The 19,848-nt window shown below is 36.3% G+C and overlaps 1 pseudogene; it reads right to left on the bottom strand.

Moving 5' to 3' along the window:
• Positions 1-13,754: 13,754 nt before the first annotated feature.
• LOC116753963 overlaps positions 13,755-19,848 on the bottom strand; it is a 71,263-nt pseudogene continuing 65,169 nt past the window's right edge.

Here is a 19,848-nt window from a genome sequence, read left to right as displayed (position 1 = left end):
TAGGATTATCTATGTATAGTATTCTGTCATCTGCAAACAGTGACAGATTTACTTATTCTTTTGCAATTTGTATTCCTTTTATTTCTTTTTCTTCTCTGATTGCTGTGGCTAAGACTTCCAAATCTATGTTGAATAATCATGGACAGAGTGGACATCCTTGTCTTATTCCTGATCTTAGAGGAAGTGTTTTCAGTTTTTTACTATTGAGAATGATATTTGTTGTGAGTTTGTCGTATATGGCTTTTAGTATGTTGAGGTAGGTTCCCTCTGTGCCCACTTTCTGGAGAGTTTTTATCATAAATCGGTGTTGAATTTTGTCAGAAGATTATCCTGCCTCTACTGAGTTGATCATATGTTTTTTTATTCTTCAATCTGTTAATATGGTGTATCACAGTGATTGATTTGCATATATTGAAGAATCCTTTTATCACTGGGATAAATGCCACTTGATCATAGTGTATGATCCTTTTAATATGTTGTTGGATTCTGTTTGCTAGTATTTGTTGCAGATTTTTGTATCTATATTCATCAGCAATAGTGGTCTCTAATTTTCTTTTTTTTGTAGTATCTTTGTCTGGTTTTGGTATCAGGGTGATTGGTAGAATGAGTTTGGGAGTGTTCCTTCCTCTGCAATTTTTGGAAGAGTTTGAGAAGGATGGGTGTTAACTCTTCTCTAAATGACTGATAGGGTTCACCTGTGAATCCATCTGGTCCTGGACTTTTGTTTTTTGGAAGATTTTTAATCACATTTTCAATTTCATTACTTGTGATTAGTCTGTTCATATTTTCTGTTTCTTCCTGGTTTAGTCTTGGAAGGTTACACCTTTGTAAGAATTTGTCCATTTATTCCAAGCTGTTCATTTTATTGGCATAGAGTTGTTTGTAGTAATCTCTTGTGAGTCTTTCTATTTCTGTGGTGTCCATTTAAACTTCTCCTTTTTCATTTCTGATTTTATTGATTTGAGTCCTCTCCCTCTTTTTCTTGATAAGTCTGGCTAAAGATTCTAGTTTTATTGATTTTTGCTATTGTTTTCTTTGTTTCTACTTCATTTATTTCTGCTCTGATCTTTATGATTTCTTTGCTTCTACTAACTTTGGGTTTTGTTTGTTCTTCTTTCTCTAGTTCCTTTACATGTAAGGTTAGATTGTTTATTTGAGATTTTTCTTGTTTCTTGGGGTAGGATCATATTGCTATAAACTTCCCTCTTAGAACTGCTTTTGCTGCTTCCCATTGGTTTTGGATCGCTGTGTTTTTGTTGTCATTTGTCTCTAGGAATTTTTTGATTTCCTGTTTGATTTCATCAGTGATCTATTGGTTATTTAGTAACATATTGTTTAGCCTCCATGTGTTTGTGTTTTTTACATTTTTTCCCCTGTAATTTATTTCTAGTCTCATAGCATTGTGGTCAGAAAAGATGCTTGATATGACCTCAATTTTCTTAAATTTACCAAGGCTTGATTTATGACTCAAGCTGTGGTGTATCCTGGAGAATATTCTGTGTACACTTGAGAAGAAAGTGTAATCTGCTGTTTTTGGATGGAAAGTCCAATAAATATCAATTAAAACTATCTTGTCTATTGTGTCATTTAAAGCTTGTGTTTCCTTATTAATTTTCTGTCTGCTTGATCTGTCCTTTGTTGTAAGTGAGGTGTTAAAGTCCCCCACTATGATTGTGTTACTGTTGATTTCCTCTTTTATAGTTGTTAGCATTTGCCTTACATATGGAGGTGCTCCTATGTTGGGTGCATATATATTTATAATTATTATATCCTCTTCTTGGATTGATCCCTTGATCATTATGTATTGTCCTTCTTTGTCTCTTGTAACATTCTTTATTTTAAAGTCTATTTTTTCTGATATGAGCATTGCTACTCCATCTTTCTTTGATTTCCTTTTGCACGGAATATCTTTTTCCATTCCCTCTCTTTCAGTGTATGTGTTCCTGGGTCTGAAGTGTGTCTCTTTTAGACAGCATATATTCAGGTCTTGTTTTTGTATTCATTCAGCAAACCTGTGTCTTTTGGTTGGTGCATTTAATCCATTCACATTTAAGGTAATTATCAACCTGTATGTTCCTATTACCATTTTCTTAATTGTTTTGGGTTTGTTTTTGTAGGTCCTTTTCTACTCTGTGTTTCCCACTTAGAGAACTTCCTTTAGCATTTGTTGTAGAGCTGGTTTGGTGGTGCTGAATTCTCTTAACTTTTGCTTGTCTGTAAAGTTTTAATTTCTCTGTCAAATCTGAATGAGATCCTTGCCGTGTAGAGTGATCTTGGTTGTAGGTTCTTCCCTTTCATCACTTTACATAAATCATGCCACTCCCTTCTGGCTTGTAGAGTTTCTGCTGAGAAATCAGCTGTTAACCTTATGGGAGTTTTATTGTATGTTGTCATTTTTCCCTTGTTGCTTTTAATAATTTTTCTTTGTCTTTAATTTTTGTCAATTTGATTACTGTATGTCTTGGCATGTTTCTCCTTGGGTTTATCCTGCCTAGGAGTCTCTGTGCTTCCTGGACTTGGGTGGCTATTTCCTTTCCCATATTAGGGAATTTTTCAACTATAATCTCTTCAAATATTTTCTCAGGTCCTTTCTGTCTCTCTTCTCCTTCTAGGACCCCTATAATGTAAATGTTGGTGTGTTTCATATTGTCCCAGAGGTCTCTTAGGCTGTCTTCATTTCTTTTCATTCTTTTTTCTTTATTCTGTTTCACGGCAGTGATTTGCACCATTCTGTCTTCCAGGTCACTTGTCCGCTTTTCTGCCTCAGTTATTCTGCTATTGATTCCTCCTAGTGCATTTTTCATTTCAGTTATTATATTATTCATCACTGTTTGTTTGTTCTTTAATTCTTCTAGGTCTTTGTTAAACATTTCTTGTATCTTCTCAATCTTTGCCTCCATTCTTTTCCGAGGTCCTGGATCATCTTCACTATCATTATTCTGAATTCTTTCGAATAGTGGAGTGAAGTTGCCTTTCTCCACTTCATTTAGTTGTTTTTCTGGGGTTTTATCTTGTTCCTTCATCTGGTACATAGTCCTCTGCCTTTTCATTTTGTCTATCTTTCTGTGACTGTGGTTTTCGTTCCACAGGCTGCAGGATTGTAGTTCTTCTTGCTTCTGCTGTCTGCTTTCTGGTAGATGAAGCTATCTAAGCGGCTTGTGCAAACTTTCTGATGGGAGGGACTGGTGGTGTGTAGAGCTGGGCGTTGCTCTGTTGGGAAGAGCTTAGTAAAACTTTAATCCACTTGTTTGCTGATGGGTAGGGTTGAGTTCCCTCCCTGTCGGTTGTATAGCTGAATGTGACCCAGCACTGAAGGCTACAGGCTCTTTGGTGGGGCTAATAGCAGACCAGATGACTCATGCCAAGGAGTACTTCCCAGAACTTCTGCTGCCAGTGCCCTTGTCCCCACAATGAGCCACAGCCACCTCCTAACCCTGCCTCTATAGGAGACCCTCCAACACTAGCAGGTAGGTCTGGTTCAGTCTCTATGGCATCACTGCTCCTTCCCCTTAGATCCCGATGTGCACACTATTTTGTGTGTGCCCTCCAAGAGTGGAGTCTCTGTTTTCCCCAGTCCTGTCAGAGTCCTGCAATCAAATCCTGCCAGGCTTCAAAGTCTGATTCTCTGGGAATTCCTCCTCCCATTGCTGGACCCCCAGGTTGGGAAGACTGATATGGGGCTCAGAACCTTCAGTCCAGTGGGTGGACTTCTGTGGTATAAGGGTTCTCCAGTTTGTGAGTCGCCCATCCAGCGGTTATGGAATTTGATTTTATTGTGATTGTGCCCCTCCTACCATCTCATTGTGACTTCTCCTTTGTCTTTGAATGTGAAGTATCTTATTTGGTGAGTTGCAGTGTCTTCCTGTCATTGATTGTTCAGCAGTTAGTTGTGATTCTGGTGCTCTGGCAAGAGGGAGTGAGTGCACTACTCTTGCAAGAGGGAGTGAGTCCTTCTACTCTGCCATCTTGAACTAATCTCTAAAAATATTTTTTAAGTTCTTTCAACCCTGCTAAAACTTAGAACCATACTTAAAAGATTAAAGGGGGAGAAAAAAACAGCAAAAATAAACTCTTCCTTGATCAAAGACTTTTGATCAGACAAACTTTTTTTTTAAATTAATTAATTTATTTTTGCTGTGTTGGGTCTTCATTTCTGTGTCAGGGCTTTCTCTAGTTGTGGCAAGTGGGAGCCACTCTTCATCGTGGTGCACGGGCCTCTCACTATCGCGGCCTCTCTTGTTGCGGAGCACAGGCTCCAGACACGCAGGCTCAGCAGTTGTGGCTCATGGGCCTAGTTGCTCCATGGCATGTGGGATCCTCCCAGACCAGGGTTCGAACCCGTGTCCCCTTCATTAACAGGCAGATTCTCAACCACTGCACGACCAGTGAAGCCCCCAGACAAACTTTTTAGAAACACTTTTGTATCAAACCAAAGTCAGGTCTCTGACACAATTACAAGTTCTAAGTACAGATCAGTGAGGAAAAATATATGATTTGTTAGAATCAGTTTATACATAATGGCAGTATATTCATTTAAAATTTTTTTAAAGTACAGAATGTAGCTACACCTTAGAAAACAGAAAAGGCCTTTCACCTTGTGAAGGTGATCTTATATAACTAAGAAGGTAGTAAAGTTTTCTTAATCTGGATTTTAAAGTTGGAATACTGTTCTCAGCTTCAGAGACATAGAGTTGGCTTGTCTATGGTGGTCGTGTTTTTATTGAAAGGATGGATGTATTTATTAGAAACCCCACTAATTTTTATTTTTAAGGGATTACACATATGGTGCTATAACAAAGACCCAAAGTAAAGGTGACTCAAATAAGAAGCAAGTTGATTTTTCTCAAAAGTAATGATGGGAGAGTAATTAATCCAAGATAGTGGATCAGCATCATGGTGTCATAGACACAGACCCATGTATTTTGTGGTTCTGCCATCGCTGTGGCATAACCCTCACGTACAAGGTCCAAGGTTACTTGTTGCCATACTTGTACTCTTATTAGAAAGATGCAGGAGGAAGGGAAACGATGGTGGAACTCTTCTCTTAGGAATAAGACCTGAAATTTCTACTCATCCATACTTCTCATATTCCATGGGTCAACACTTAATGTGACCATAATTAGTTGCAAGGAAGGCTGAACAATGTAGTCTTCTAGTCAGCTGCCTTGTGCCAAGCTACAATTTCTATTCTCTACAGAAAAATGGGGAGACATATATTGTGTAAAACCTAGCAGTTTCTCCCATGACAATTTTCGCATTGTTTTGAAGGTGGTTTTCCTTGATAGTTCAAAGTCTCTGACACTCAGGAGCTGGCCTGTTTTACTGGATAATTAGATGACACCTTGAGGTTTTGCCAACAGCTCAGAACCAAGCCATTGTGGAAATATTTACTGTTCATTTCAGCTGAGGGGAAATGGTGCTGTTTGAGTTGGAAAGGAGGGGCTGTGACTTTGATCCTTTTCTATGATCTATCTCAGGGACAGAGATTCTGAGCCATAGTAACATGTGCATAAACTTTTAAACTCATTTTGGACTCTGTTTTCTTCTGTTATTTTTAAGGAATGTAACACATAAAGATGACTTAGAATTATAGAAAAATTTTAAGGGACTTTTCAAATAATTTCTGTTCTCCCCCTCTGGTGTTCATTGATTTTATTGTACCAGTTGTTTACATATAAGAATCAAAAATAACAGTTTTAATATAATCAATGAACTAAAGGGAAGTGTAATACATGTGATTGTCAAGAGGCTATGGAACCATGTTGTAGACTTACCAAGGGTCTCCGATACCCCAGACCAAGAAAGGTAGGCATCCCGACCTGAGAAATGATCTGCTATGTAAATACACAGATATTTTAGTCCATGAAGATCTAATTAATATCTCTCATGTAATCACTCCCATTTAAGATCTTAAACTAAAAACCTAACTCTGAAAATTAAAATTCTAATGGACAAAATAAATGAAAAACAAAAATCCATCAGCCTCAGCATGGTGGACCTGGTGATATGTTGGTATTTTGCTGTGCCTGGCAATACTCCAGGTAAAAATCAAAACATGTGGTCTCACTACTTGTTACAGTAGCTAGACTGATCTTTTAAAAACTAAAGTCTTATCATGTCACTTTGCTGAAAGCCAATAGATTCCAACTTCCTTCAGTGAAAGCCAGAGTCTTCCTCTTGGCCTTCAAGCATTGCATGCTTTTTTCTCCTTTTCTGACTTAGTCTCTCCTCCTAGCTTCATTAACTACAGCCATTTGTGCTTCTTGCTATTTCTGGAACACACCAACTATTCCTGAAATTCTGCCTTCAAGCCTTTGCCATGGTTTTTACCTCTGCCTGGAATATTCTTCTCCCAGATATCTTATAGGGCTTGTTCCCTTACTTCATTATGTTTCTGCCCAAAATATCACCCAGTCAGAGAGACCTTCCCTGACTAGTATGTTTAAAATAAAACTTTTCAGTCACTTTCTGCCCACTTAGGCTGATTTATTTATTTCCTTCTTAGCACTCATGCATTTAATTCATTGTCCATCATTGTCTTTTGTTCCATTAAAGGGTAATCCCCATGAGGGCAGTGGCTTTCTATGTTCACATTCACTGCTGATCTTCATAGCTTAGAACAGTATCTAATGATTTGTGGGGTTTCAATACAAATCTGTTGAATAAATGAATAAAATAGTGTCATAGAATTTCTAATGGAAAGAAGCAGGAAGTTGTTGGACACAGCCTCCCTTGATATTGAAGGCAACCAGTGGATTGGGTGGGTTTGTGAGAAAAATTCATGACTTTACCCAGTCAACTAGAAATTTCACCTTTAACTTGTTTCTGTGTTATCCCATAGAAGCGTCCACCTATTATTTGTTCACCTGACTTAACAGTGACATGAGGAATCCATTGCATTTTTATTTTTTTCAAGTACAATTTGAAGCTGAACTAAATCTTTTATTTTTATACTGATAAAAGAGAGAGCTTTGTGTCTAAGACCAGCATCTTTACAGAAAAAGAGAACCAGGTAACTGTCAGAGTCATACACAACTAAGGAAGTGCTATGATAAATGGAGTGTCTGATAAGAAGTTGCTAGAACCATAATGCATACCAAGAATTATCCTGTGACAACATCCACTGATTAAAGACCCATTCTCCTGACTATTTACAACTCAACCTCATTTATTTCTATCTGTAATGCATAACTAAAAGGCTTGACATACAAAAACCCAGTGCTTCAGAGGGTTACATTTTTTTTATAACAATGTATCTCCACTAACAGAGAGCAAAGGAAAATAGAGCTATTGCTGCAGCAATAGAATTCATAGAAATATCAGCTGCGGTTTCCCTAGGGACACACTAGCAGAAAATTGCAAGATATCATTTCAGTAAAGGATAAAAGTAATTCCAGAAGGTATGGAGAAGCCAGACAACCTCTCAATTCATTTATCAAAATGCCTACAGCTCCCTTTTCAAGTCAGGTGAAACAACAATAAATATTTGCAAAGTAAATTAATCTGTACCCAAAGCATTTTAATAAATAAAAGGTCAAAAGAACACAGTACAGAGCTTTTAGCTCTTGCCAATTCTGTAAGTGAAATTTGATTGCAAAGGAGAAAAAATAATATAAAGGCAATAAAAATACAAAGAGCTATTGTAGAAAAGCTGGCCCTACTCATTTTATATTCATTATTTGAATTCAGTTTGAATCATAAAATGGTCACATAATATAAAGTGCAGCAGGTAATTAGTAACCAAAGTGTAAGACCTAAAGTTTCCATTTTGATTAGTAGTGGAACAAATTTAGAAAGATTAAAAAATGCTTAGTACCAGAAGAGGTGGATGTATATTTTACTAAATTGCAACGGGGAGTTAGAGGAATTTTCAGTTGGAGAAAGAATTCTAGGAGCAAGCTCAGATAATTTCTTTGTTTCTCTGTTTCATCTGTCCCCAAAGTGAGTAAACACACATTTCCTAAAAGTTCACTGAAACATCTAACAAAAATGTTTATTCTGAAGCAGCATTTGCATATTTTCAATTTATTTTCATTAAAAATCAAGAGTTTTCATAATATAGAGTTTGACAACAATCACATTGACAATAACAAAAAAAAATTACAATAGAACTTGTACTGCCTGAGAAATTTCTCTTGTGGCAGGCCATATTCTACATTTATAAATTTAAGAAACTGTGAAACAAATATCTAGAGTCCTATGGATGGTTAAATACAAATATAGCTCCAGGGTAGTGTATATTACTTTATACCGGGCATCCTCATTCTTGCCAGGCAGGCATCTCAAGCCTGCCCACGCATCATGTGTTAAACTGAATTTGCTTATTTTGTACCTTTGTATTTTTTTTTTAACACGATTGACTTCAGTGTTACCAAAATCTTAAAAGGAATTTTCAATTCTCTTCTTTACCCTCATCAAATCACTCAAACACTTCTGTTTATGTTTCTAAAATGTGCTTGCCCCTTTTTATTCGTATCTAATATTATTGTATCAATTTAAGTCCTCATCACTTCTCATCTCAACCATTACAGTAGCCCCCTAGGTACCCCTGCTTCTGCTGCACTCAAATCAATTGTTTCCCCCCGGAGTGGTACATAAAAACACATCTGCCAATGTCAGAGCTTGAGATCTTTCAATTGTTCCCTATTACAAAGTTGAAGTCTTTTAATATAACATTTAAGTCATTCTATGATTTGGCCCTATGCTCCCTCTCCTTAACCCCTCTTACTACTTCATGCCTCATTCACCAAATTTCTTGTGGCTCCATAAACATACCATGCTGTTTTTTGCCTCCTTGACTTCACTTAAATGTCTACGGGTGTGTGTACACTGTGTGTTTAGTGCATGTCATGTCTGGAGTAATAATAGTGATAGTGATAATAATAATAATAGTAACCACTTCCATAGTTTTTCTCTAAAACAAGCCCTGTTGTAAGCAATATGCATATATAAATGCACTTAAATCTAACAAAAGATCTATGTACTATTATTATCTCATTTTATATGTAAGGGAACTGAGGCACATTTATCCTAATTAACATACTTAGCTAGTGAACTGGGAGCTGGAATATAAATCTAGAGAGTCTGGTTTCAGATTTTATGCTGTTAAACATTTTCAACTGGTTATTTCTACTCATTATTCTAAAACCAAATGTAGGATCCCCATCCTCCAAAGTACATTCCATTTCCATGAGATAAAATTAAGTACATGTTCTCTCTACTGTAGTCCTTATATATTGAATTCTGTTTTCACTGAAATTGAAGCAAGCCATTAGACCATAGGCTCTATCAAAAAAGATATCAAATCTGTTTCATCTAAAATCTTCCAAGCACATAATATTGTTGATAAGTGTTTGTTAGACAGAACATCCTTTCTGTTTATATAGAACATATTTGCATCAAAATCTGGAATATATATCTTACTTTTCAGAGTTTCTTGCTTAGTACTTCCATTTTTTTTTAATCAGGATATATTTGCTTTACAATGTTTTGTTACTTTCTGCTGTACAGTGAAGTGAATCAGCTATGTGTATACACATACATCCCTTCCCTCTTGGACCTCCTTCACCCCCATCCCACCCATCTAAGGGCCAAATTTTTTTTCCTGTGTAAAATGAGAATAAAAACGATGCCTACCTCACAACACTTTGTTGAAACTAATTAGATAACATGTATGTTTACCACAAGATAAGCACTACACTAATAGATTGGCTCTGCTTATTTTACCCTGTTCTAAGCAATTTTGGGTCATAGATATCAATTCTGAGTTTAAATCATTTAATTATGAGAATATTCCAATATTGATTTTACTGTATTCAACATATTTTTTCACTTAATTTGTTGTTAAAAGAAGAATTTGTAAATTCTTCTTCACTTTGAAAAAGTCACTCTAATAAAACAATACTTTTAAATCAGGAATATTGGTAATGTAGGCTTGTCATTTTTTGATGAGCCCCAGGAAAACTACTGGAGTGTTTTGTTTATTTAATCATGGTTGATACCCTAAAGTCCTTAGTAGTAAAAAGGCAAAAACTTTCCTGAGAATGGGGACATATCTTTTTTTTAAAAAAAAGGCAGAAATATTTGACAGTGTTATTTTTTCAGATAAGTCAGGTCAGCTCACTCAGCTTCACTCCTACAGACAGCTGCTCAGGGATTTTCTCTTTTAAGTGTTTGTGCCTTTCCTATATACATCACAGAAGCTTTTATTGATGGAAGAGTGTTGCAAATAACTTGTATTAACATACGTAAATAATCTCATCTTTACAAATATGTGCACACATGCACACCCACACTCACACACAAGCCCTAACACTATGAGAATAGTTTTATCTATCAGATGAAGACCTGACTTGGACCAGTATTCTTGCTTTTGCCTTTCCTCACATCCAGCAATAACATGTCTGTTAAGGGATCTAATCATTTTGCCTCGAGCCTGTCACCAGGTTCGTGGTACAAGGACTCAATATCAGACTCCTTTTTTTGTATTGAAAGCAATTTCCTAGTAAGATCACATATTTACATGTATTTCAGCCTTGCTACTATCCTAAATCCCCATTTCTACATTCCTTTGTTTCCTGAGATCAGTGAACCCATAATTATTTTGACCATCACAGTTTGGTACATATTTTGCTTGTCTGAAAGAATTGCTCCCTGCTGTTCCAGTATTTGTCCTGTTCTGTTATTCCTTTTACTTCAGACTTTTCTAGACCTCTACTAAGCAGACCTTGAAACTTAGGTTATGACACTCATATGATATCATATTACAGCCTCTTTCTCTCTCTCCCTCTCTCTCTCCCCACCACACACACATATACACATACATAATGACAATGTAATATAACAAACATTTAATTTTTGTTTCATATTATGTTTTCAGATGTTGATACTTGCAAAATGCGAAGAACACATAGAATTACATGGAATTATGTTTGGACTTTTACTTATTTTTTAACAGCAAATATATTATCCTCATTTATTTTGATATTCACTCATTCACCCAAGGTCTATACCTCTTGTACCATGTGCTTTCCTAAAAATTTCTGACATGGCAATCCCTTTACATTTTATGTTCTGATACTTAAATACTTCTAGGAAAAAAAATGACTATTCACCCCAAAGTTAACTCTGTAACATGATCAAACTCAACCATAGCATAGATCATCATAGGAAACAACTCAGAAGCATGCTTTTTATTATGTAAAAAATAGATTTTTTAAAAAAAATACATTTACAAGTTTAAATATATTATATATATACTCAGATATATGTATATATAATTTTTCTAGTAGGAGACTGGCAAAACCATGATTAAAAGCATGATTGTGTTTGGAGTGGAAAATTAAGCTATAAGTTAGAAACGAACTCAAGGAAAAACCCTTCCTAATACAAAAGATTTCCCCAGTGACCTCTATCTCTTAATTCTGCACATAGGAAATAAGATCAATTCGTTGATTTTAAATCAGACTATCAACTACCCAGATGGATTACATAACAGCAAAATAAGACATATATACCTCAAGAAAGTACATTCTGAAAGTATAGACTGCAGGTAATTAAAATTAGTAATGCTGCATTGTTAAAAAACTTTTCCAAAAGAGTGTATGCTACCTTAGGAAGTACACTTTTTTTGAAGACACAAACTTTAGTTACCTAAAGTTTACTATTTAGTAAAGAAAAACAGCCCCAGGAAAAATTTTGAATACTGATTTACTATCTGCTTACAGAAGGAAAAGGGATCACTCAGGAACCTTTTTTTTTTTAATATACTTTTTTTTTTTTTTTTAATGTAATGAATTGGCTCAAGTGGTTATGGAGGCTGAGAAACTGAGATGTCCCAAGATATGGAGTTTGCAAGGTGAAGACCCAGAAGAACAGATGGCTTTTCCAGTCTAAGTCTAGAGCAGATGCCAATGGTGTAAGTTCCAATATGAGTCTGAGTCCAAGGGCAGGAGAAGACCAATGCCCCACATTGGTCTAAGTTTTCAAACTCCAGTTTAGCCATAAACTTGTTCTTCAAGTCATATATATTAGAAGACCTGACACACAGCAAGCCAAACCGCTGAGAAGCTGAGGTGTGCAGCAGACTATTTATTTCCAGGGCAACCAAACGAGAAGGGAGAACAATTCTCCGAACCTCCACCTCGAGGGTGAGAACCTTGGGAGGTTTGCAGGATAAAGAATAAAGAAGCAGGGTGTTCTGAGGTATGGGGAGCTTGGGGAGGGTGGGGAAAGGTGATTGGAAAAAGGTGCAGTAATCTTCGCAGGCATAATTAAGCTACAGGAGAACAATAAAACTAAAAGCTGGTTCTTTGACAAGATAAACAAAATTGATAAACCATGAGCCAGATTCATCAAGAAAAAAAGGGAGAAGACTCAAATCAATAGAATTAGAAATGAAAAAGAAGTAACAACTGACACTGCAGGATCATGAGAGATTACTACAAGCAACTATATGCCAATAAAATGGACAACCTGGAAGAAATGGGCAAATTTTATATATAACACATATATATGGAATCTAAGAAAGAAAAAAAAAAGGTCATCAAGAACCTAGGGGCAAGAAAGGAATAAAGACACAGACCTACGAGAGAATGGACTTGAGGATATGGGGAGGGGGAATGGTAAGCTGTGACAAAGTGGCATGGACATATATACACTACCAAACTTAAAATAGGTAGCTAGTGGGAAGCAGCCACATAGCACAGGGAGATCAGCTTGGTGCTTTGTGACCACCTAAGGGGGTGGGATAGGGAGGGTGGGAGGGAGGAAGACGCAAGAGGGAAGAGATATGGGAACATATGTATATGTATAACTGATTCACTTTGTTATAAAGCAGAAACTAACACATCATTGTAAAGCAATTATACTCCAGTAAAGATGTTAATAAATAAATAAATAAATAGCTGAGTACAAGATCTTAGATAAAAAAAAAAAAATCACAAACCCTGGCAACAGTTTTATTAGTAGGAAAAAATACTTTCATTCAAACCGAAACTGGAGACAATGTAACCTATGTTTTATCTAGATGTTATAAATATCCCTCATCTGTTTCAAAAAAAGAGAAAAAGAGGCAATTTTAATATTTGAATATTAAAAGACCTTACAAACATTTTTTAATAGTATCTTTTAGAATATATCACGTCTTCATATTAGTGAACTCTGCATTTTGACCTATTCCATTTTCATCAAATTTGCCTGCTTTAATATAACAAATTTAAAACATGTTAAATTTTCCCCTCAAATTAGAGTATTGAAAAATCTGTTCCACCTGTTTTTCTTTACAATTTACAATTCCTGGTGAAAATTTAATATCTTATAGATATCTGTGAAAAACAAATCATACAATTTAGTTTCTTTGCAAGGAATATTAAGTAAAACAACTGAAATAAAACAACTCATGCAGTGTTTGGCACAAAACATATATTTAATAAATGCATAATATTTCTAAAGTGAAATTTATAGATAAATTTTCCATAAAAAGTATAAAACCTTTCCACCTAATTATTGTTTCATGCTAAAATTCTTTTTCTTATTTTATATTTCAAAGTTCCTGAAATAGTCATCACAAACAATTATGCTGAAAGAAAAATAATTATTTCTCTTTAAAATGGTATATTAGGGAATTTTTGAAAATTCTCTAATTTTTTTTATTTTACTGGATTTTAAATGCTCTAATTTTTTTTTTTTTTGGTCCTTTTTGTCTTTTAAATACAAAGTCTTAGCTGTCCCAGTGCCCAAAGTCTTCCCTTCCACTAAGGTCCAGTAGAGTCTGAATCTTCAATCAGAACCTCTGTGGTAGCAGCGAGTATATCCAAGTTCATGACCAGTCCTTCAGCACCTCCACTGCTGCCACTTTGCACAAAGATCTTCCCATGATCCATCAGGCTCACAGGTTCCTTTCCACTACAGTATGACCTTGACAGCCCTTCAGCTAGCTACTAGCAGGAGGCGCTCTCCAGAGATGGAGTTTCCCAAGGGCTCAGGAAGAAGAGGAAGACCCTGACCATCTGCAGGTTGTGTCAGGGACTCTGGATTAGTGTCCAAGATATCTGTGCTGGTGATGAGGGTGCCGGCATTGGCAGCCAGAGCTTCAGCAATCAGCACCTCAGGGTGGGTTTTTGCTTTGTGAGCCACTATGCTGTCCTTCTCATTTTTTTTTTGCCACAGATATTGCAAGAAAACTGGTAGAAGGACTCTGCATCATGATTCTTCATGTGCCAATTAAGGGATGCCTTTTGCTGACAAGTAAATCCACAGATCTCGCATTGTAATGGCTCCTCGCCAGTGTGAATCATCCGGTGCACTGCCAGATTGTGGGAACTCTTGAAGGCCCGAGCACAGTATTCACAGATACAATCTCTTTGATCTGTATGATGTTTGGCATGTCACAGAAGTTGCTTCTGGAGGCTGAAAAGTGGCCCACAGGAGGCATGGGGACATAAGTGTTCCTTCTTCAGCAAACACTGATATTTAATGTGGTGCTGCAAATAGCTAGGGTGAGCAAGAAGGCCCAAAATTCCACCCTAAGATCATGCTAATCACCTTCAGTTTTAAATGTGCAGAAGCCTACAGCTTAATTATTATTATTTTTTAACATCTTTATTAGAGTATAGTGGCTTTAAAATGGCGTGTCAGTTTCTGCTTTATAACAAAGTGAATCAGTTATACATACACATATGTCCCCATATCTCTTCCCTCTTGCATCTCCTTCCCTCCAACCCTCCCTATCCCACCCATCTAGGTGGTCACATAGCACTGAGCTGATCTCCCTGTGCTATGCAGCTGTTTCCCACTAGCTATCTATTTTACGTTTGGTACTGTATATATATGTCCATGCCACTCTCTCACTTTCGCACAGCTTCACTACAAATAACTCAATTTGTACAAATAATTACAAATAACTCAATTTCTTTTTATGGCTGAGTAATATTCCATTGTATATATGTGCCACATCTTCTTTATCCATTCATCTGTTGATGGGCACTTAGGCTGCTTCCATGTCCTGGCTATTATAAATAGAGCTGCAATGAACATTGTGGTACCTGACTCTTTTAGAATTATGGTTTTCTCAGGGAATATGCCCAGTAGTGGGATTGCTGGGTCATGTGGTAGTTCCATTTTTAGTTTTTTAAGGAACCTCCATACTGTTCCCCATAGTGGCTGTATCAATTTACATTCCCACCAACAGTGCAAGAGGGTTCCCTTTTCTCAACACCCTCTCCAGCATTTATTGTTTCTAGATTTTTTGATGAAGGCCATTCTGACTGGTGTGAGATGATATCTCATTGTAGTTTTGATTTGCATTTCTCTAATGATTAATTATGTTGAGCATTCTTTCATGTGTTTGTTGGCAATCTGTATGTCTTCTTTGGAGAAATGCCTATTTAGGTCTTCTGCCCATTTTTGGATTGGGTTGTTTGTTTTTTTGATATTGAGCTGCGTGAGCTGCTTGTAAATTATGGAGACTAATCCTTTGTCAGTTGCTTCATTTGCAAATATTTTCTCCCATTCTGAGGGTGGTCTTTTCGTCTTATTTATGGTTTCCTTTGCTCTGCAAAAGCTTTTAAGTTTCATTAGGTCCCATTTGTTTATTTTTGTTTTTATTTCCAGTTCTCTAGGAGGTGGGTCAAAAAGGATCTTGCTGTGATTTCTGTCATAGAGTGTTCGGCCTATGTTTTCCTCTAAGAGTTTGATGGTGTCTGGCCTTACATTTAAGTCTTTAATCCATTTTGAGTTTATTTCTGTGGTATGGTGTTAGGGAGTTTCTAAATTCATTCATTTACATGTAGCTGCCCCAGTTTTCCCAGCACAAATTATTGGAGAGGCTGTCTTTTCTCCATTGCATAACCTTGTCTCCTTTGTCATAGATTAGTTGACCATAGGTCTGTGGGTTTATCTCTGGGCTTTCTATCCTGTTCCATTGATCTCTATTTCTGTTTTTGTGCCAGTACCATACTGTCTTGATTACTGTAGCTTGTAGTATAGTCTGAAGTCAGGGAGCCTGATTCCTCCAGCTCCATTTTTCTTTCTCAAGATTGCTTTGGCAATTCTGAGTCTTTTGCATTTTCTATACAAATTGTGAAATTTTTTGTTCTAGTTCTGTGAAAAATGCCAGTGGTATTGATAGGGATTGTGTTGAATATGCAGATTGCTTTGGGTAGTAGAGTCATTTTCACAATGTTGATTCTTCCATTCAAGAACATGGTATATCACTCCATCTATTTGTATCATCTTTCATTTCTTGCATCAATGTCATAATTTTCTGCATACAGGTTTTTTGTCTCCTTAGATAGGTTTATTCCTAGGTATTTTATTCTTTTTGTTACAATGGTAAATGGGAGTGTTTTCTTAATTTCACTTTCAGGTTTTTCATCATTAGTGTATAGGTATGCAAGATTTTTCTGTGCATTAATTTTGTATCCTGCAACTTCACCAAATTCATTGATTAGGTCTAGTAGTTTTCTGGTAACATCTTTAGAATTCTCTATGTATAGTATCATGTCATCTGCAAACAGTGACAGCTTTACCTTCTTCTTCTCCTATTTGGATTCCTTTTATTTCTTTTTCTTCTCTGATCACTGTGGCTAAAACTTCAAAAACTATGTTGCATCATAGTGGTCAGAGTGCACAACCTTGTCTTGTTCCTGATCTTAGTGGAAATGGTTTCAATTTTTCACCATAGAGGATATTGTTGGCTGTGGGTTTGTCATATATGGCCTTTATTAGTTGAGGAAAGTTCCCTCTATGCCTACTTTCTGGAGGGTTTTTTATCATAAATGTGTGTTGAATTTTGTCAGAATCTTTCTCTGCATCCATTGAGATGATCGTATGGTTTTCTCCTTCAATTTGTTAATATGGTGTATCACATTGATTGATTTGCATATATTGAAGAATCCTTGCATTCCTGGGATAAACCCCACTTTGATCATGGTTTATGATCCTTGTAATGTGCTGTTGGATTCTGTTTGCTAGTATTTTGTTGAGGATTTTTGCATCTATGTTCATCAGTGATATTGACCTGTAGTTTTCTTTCTTTGTGACATCTTTGTCTGGTTTTCATATCAGGGTGATGGTGGCCTTGTAGAATGAGTTTGGAAATGTTCCTCCCTCTGCTGTATTTTGCAGGAGTTTGAGAAGGATAGGTGTGAGCTCTTTTCTAAATGTTTGGTAGAATTTGCCTGTGAAGCCATCTGGTCCTGGGCTATTGTTTGTTGGAAGCTTTCTAATCACAGTTTCAATTTCAGTGCTTGTGATTGGTCTGCTCATATTTTCTATTTCTTCCTGGTTGAGTCTCGGAAGGTTGTGCATTTCTAAGAATTTGTCCATTTCTTCCAGGTTGTCCATTTTATTGGCATATAGTGGCTTGTAGTAATCTCTCATGATCCTTTGTATTTCTGCAGTTTTAGTTGTTACTACTCCTTTTTCATTTTCTAATTCTATTGATTTGAGTCTTCTCCCTTTTTTCTTTTTGATGAGTCTGGCTAATGGTTTATCAATTTTGTTTATCTTGTCAAAGAACCAGCTTTTAGTTTTATTGTTGTTTGCTATTGTTCCTTCATTCTTCTTGATTTATTTCTTATCTGATGTTTATGATTTCTTTCCTTCTGCTAACTTTGGGTTATTTTATTCTTCTTTCTCTACTTGCTTTAGGTGTAAGGTGAGGTTGTTTATTTGAGATGTTTCTTGTTTCCTAAGGTACGATTTTATTGCTGAAAACTTCCCTCTCAGAACTGTTTTTGCTGCACCTCATAGGTTTTGGGTCATCGTGTTTTCACTGTCATTTTTTCCTAGGTATTTTTTTATTTCCTCTTTGATTTCTTCAGTGATCTGTTGGTTATTAAGTAGTGTATTGTTTAGCCTCCATGTGTTTGTATTTTTTATAGATTTTTTTCCTGGAATTGATATTTGGTCTCAAAGCATTGTGTTCAGAAAAGATACTTGATGCGATTTCAATTTTCTTAAATTTACCAAGGCTTGATTTGTGACACAAGGTATGATCTATCCTGGAGAGTGTTCCATGAGCACTTGAGAAGAATGTGTATTCTTTTGTTTTTGGATGGAATGTCCTATAAATATCAATTAAGTCCCTCATGTTTAATGTATCATTTAAAGCTTGTGTTTCCTTTTTTAATTTCATTTTGGATGATCTGTCCATTGGTTAAAGTGGTGTGTTAAAGTCCCTTACTATGATTGTGTTACTGTTGATTTCCCCTTTTATGGCTGTTAGTATTTGCCTTATGCATTGAGGTTCTCCTGTGTTGGGTGCATCAATATTTACAATTCTTATATCTTCTTCTTGGATTGATCCCTTGATCATTATGTAGTGTCCTTCTTTGTCTCTTGTAATAGTCTTTATTTTAAAGTCTATTTGTGTGATATACGAATTGCCACTCCAGCTTTCTTTTGATTTCCATTTGCATGGAATATCTATCTTTTTCCATCCCCTCACTTTCAGTCTGTATGTGTCCCTAGGTCTGAAGTGGTTCTCTTGTAAACAGCATATATACGGGTCTTGTTTTTGTGTCCATTCAACTAGTCTATGCCTTTTGTTTGGAGTATTTAATCCATTTACATTTAAGGTAATTATCAATATGTATGTTCCTATTACCATTTTCTTAATTGTTTTGGGTTTGTTTTTGTAGGTCTTTTCCTTCTCTTGTGTTTCCTACCTAGAGAAGTTCCTTTGGCATTTGTTGTAAAGCTGGTTTGGTGGTGCTGAATTCTCTCAGCTTTTGCTTGTCTGTAAAGGTTTTAATTTTTCCATCCAATCTGAATGAGATCCTTGCTGGTCGAGTAATCTTGGTTGTAGGTTTTTCTTCTTCATCACTTTAAGTATGTCCTGCCACTGCCTTCTAGCTTGCAGAGTTTCTGCTGAAAGTTCAGCTGTTAACCTTATGGGGATTCCCATGTATGTTATTTGTTTTTTTTTTTTCCCTTGCTGTTTTTAATATTTTTTCTTTGTATTTTATTTTTGATAGTTTGATTAATATGTGTCTTGGCATGTTTCTCTTTCGATTTATCCTGTATGGGACTCTCTGTGCTTCCTGGATTTGATTAAGTATTTCCTTTCCCATATTAGGGAAATTTTCAACTGTAATCTCTTCAAATATTTTCTCAGTCCCTTTCTTTTTCTCTTCTTCTTCTGGGACCCCTATAATTCGAATGTTGGTGTGTTTAATGTTTTCCCAGAGGTCTCTGAGACTGTCCTCAGTTCTTTTCATTCTTTTCTCTTTATTCTGCTCTGCAGTAATTATTTCCACTATTTTATCTTCCAGGTCACTTATCCATTCTTCTGCCTCAGTTATTCTGCTATTGATCCATTCTAGAGAATTTTTAATTTCATTTACTGTGTTTTTTAATCATTGTTTGTTTGCTCTTTAGTTCTTCTAGGTCCTTGTTAAACATTCTTGTATTTTCTCCATTCTATATCCAAGATTTTGGGTCATCTTTACTATCATTTTACTGAATTCGTTTTCAGGTAGGTTGCCTATTTCCTCTGCATTTATTAGTTGTGATGGGTTTTTGCTTTGCTCCTTCATCTGCTGTGTGTTTCTGTGTCTTCTCATTTTGCTTAACTTACTGTGTTTGGAGTCCCTTTACACAGGCTGAAGGTTCTTAGTTCCCGTTGTTTTTGGTGTCTGTCCCAGTGGCCTGAAGTTTGTTCAGTGGGTTGTGTAGGCTTCCTGGTGGAGGGGACTAGTGCCTGTTTTCTGGTGGATGAGGCTGGATCTTGTCTTTCTGGTGGGCAGGTCCACGTCTGGTGGTGTGTTTTGGGTTGTCTGTGGCCTTATTATGATTTTAGCCATCCTCTCTGCTAATGGGTGGGGTTGTGTTCCTGTGTTGCTA

The sequence above is a fragment of the Phocoena sinus genome, chromosome 5, assembly GCF_008692025.1.
Source record: "Phocoena sinus isolate mPhoSin1 chromosome 5, mPhoSin1.pri, whole genome shotgun sequence".
Classification (NCBI taxonomy): domain Eukaryota; kingdom Metazoa; phylum Chordata; class Mammalia; order Artiodactyla; family Phocoenidae; genus Phocoena; species Phocoena sinus.
The sequence above is the reverse complement of the archived record's forward strand: the minus strand, read 5'-3'. Positions and strand labels throughout refer to the sequence as shown.